At 38.3% G+C, this 2375-nt stretch overlaps 2 non-coding genes across 2 annotated transcripts; both read right to left on the reverse strand.

Moving 5' to 3' along the window:
* Trnat-agu lies at window positions 1–72 on the reverse strand. Its single transcript has one exon. It is a non-coding gene; the product is annotated as a tRNA-Thr (tRNA).
* A 146-nt stretch (window positions 73–218) lies between these two features.
* On the reverse strand, window positions 219–290 carry Trnat-agu. Its single transcript has one exon. It is a non-coding gene; the product is annotated as a tRNA-Thr (tRNA).
* Window positions 291–2375: the final 2085 nt, after the last annotated feature.

A 2375-nucleotide genomic window follows, 5' to 3' on the forward strand; every position in this document is an offset into this window, starting at 1 on the left:
CGGCCAGACCGGGGTTCGAACCCGGGACCTCCGAACACTAGCCGGATGCTCTACCAATTGAGCTACCTGGTCACCGATGATCGACCCAGTGCAGTCCCGCTACACACCTCCCTCCTTTTTTCAAGTCTTCGCCCTCGAAGACACACGAGACCCTTATACCACCACCGTGGGTATTTTAGTTGGACGCCAATTTTGTAACAGGAGAGGAGAAAATGTAGCGGCCAGACCGGGGTTCGAACCCGGGACCTCCGAACACTAGCCGGATGCTCTACCAATTGAGCTACCTGGTCACCGATGATCGACCCAGTCCAGTCCCGCTCACAGTGATAACAGAGTTCTTACTTTAATAGTACATACTTATAATGATATATCTTATGCTATCATCTTTTACCTTGCTGTATAGTCGTTTGTATAAGCCCCTGTACCGATGTTTAGATAAATACTTGACTTATCTTAACTGCCTATATCTGACGACGACTATGATTTATCAGAAATCGTCTGTCCGACATCCAGAGCCTCGTTATCGCAGCAGATCTAAAGAAAATGTGACTAGGCTATAAACTTAAAACGATCCGATAGGCCAATTCTGAACCTAAAAGCTTCATATGAAGAATTACGAATGGTCGGACCGGACCACTGTCGAAAGCTAAAATCAGATGTATGCCTCCAGTTTTTTTTTTTTTTCTTTTTCTTTTTTATTAGTCTATTATTTTGAAAAAACAAAAACATTTTTAAAATCTATTTCGACACGTCTTTGAATTTTGTCTTAAAATAAATAGATAGAGTGGGGATACGAACTTTTAATTGGCACACTTTCGGTATGTATTTAAACACATTTCCATCAAATCAATTTCAAATCGAGAAAGAGAATCTCACATCATACAAGTGTGTTACCTGATGTGCGCACACGTATCACTGCGCATGTGAGCTGTTGTGAACTTGTGTTTATTTCTGGGTTTGAAGACGATCGGGAACGTAATTTCGCACACCCATCTAACTTCTTAAATTTTGTTGATAAAAATAGCCTTTAGTCATTTAGTAGACAAACAGCATCCTTAACTAAAATAAAGTCAAATGCCATAATTGAAATAATATCTGAAAACAAAACAAATGTAAAATTTTAAAGTGTTAATTTACCGCCATTTCTGAGTTCATACGAAAGTGACGGGATGTCTGCAAATCAACGCTGTTATCTTTTATACTTGATTAATTTGGATTAAGTTTTTATCATATTCTGATAAAATGATACTTTCTCTAAATATTTGCAAAATGCACATCGCCATCAACAAATGGGATTATTTTCAATAAAATATTTTATCAGCCGGTATCAATTTTCTCTGAAGAGAGGTCGTATCACCCAGATTTTGTTTTCAAAACAAACTTAATCGGAAGTGATATGTTTATGATGGCAAAAGTACGACGAAAGTCTGGCATTAGTCACCACATTAGAAAAAACACAGTCCTCGGCCACTTGGAGTAAAATGCAAAATGATTGTCAAGTGTGCGAATGCTCTAAAGTTGCGTTGCAAGAGGCAGCAGTGATCAAGCATGTACGAGTTGTCTCCCAGTTATAAACGCTAAAAGTTTCTTTATTCTATCAAATGCAGTTTAAGGGATCAATAATTCCCAGAATGTTATGCTCTAGAAAAAAAAGACAAAGCGACAATATGTTCACTGATAAGGTGTTTGGGGTATGTTTCGTTTCGTTTCAATTCGATCTTTCGAAATTACCATGAGAGTAACCTGAAATATAGTCGTCGTCAGTAAATCGTCTAAAGACAAGACGAGGGTCGTAAACTAATTCCGTTAATGTAAACTTCAAGACAGATGCTTCTGCTGAACGAGGAAATGAAAAGTAATCCCACTTTCTGAACTAACGATGGTAAGTATGTTCAATAAATATAGTGTTGTATATGTTTCCTGTAATGATATGATCTGTCCGGAACCTTTTCCGAGTTCTTCTCCACTGTACAGGCTCGAGGCGGCCGTTAGCCTAGCCATCTGTTCACTTTCATCAAAACATTTTCATTGATCTCGGACCTAGGTCTAGAATCAAATCGAAATTCCGATCTTACAACCTGCAACAAATCATCATATAATTCGTCTTCGATGGGACCGTTTTTAAATTAAGAAGAATAAGGAAAATATATCAACAACTCTGACTTAAAAGTAGGTCTACTCTGCAGATCTAACGAGTAATTAGAGAGTTTGTTAGAACGAATTTCATACTGCTCCATGGCCACGACCTTCTGTAGAAACTTGTCCGTCCGTCGTCCAGAGCTACGTACCATAACTAAGATTTAATGTACATGAGTTCGTTACAAATGATAAAAGTAGGATAGAGGGAAATTATTGGTGTAGACTATGATGTGTCC

This window comes from Pecten maximus, chromosome 12 (genome assembly GCF_902652985.1).
Source record: "Pecten maximus chromosome 12, xPecMax1.1, whole genome shotgun sequence".
In the NCBI taxonomy this organism is placed as follows: domain Eukaryota; kingdom Metazoa; phylum Mollusca; class Bivalvia; order Pectinida; family Pectinidae; genus Pecten; species Pecten maximus.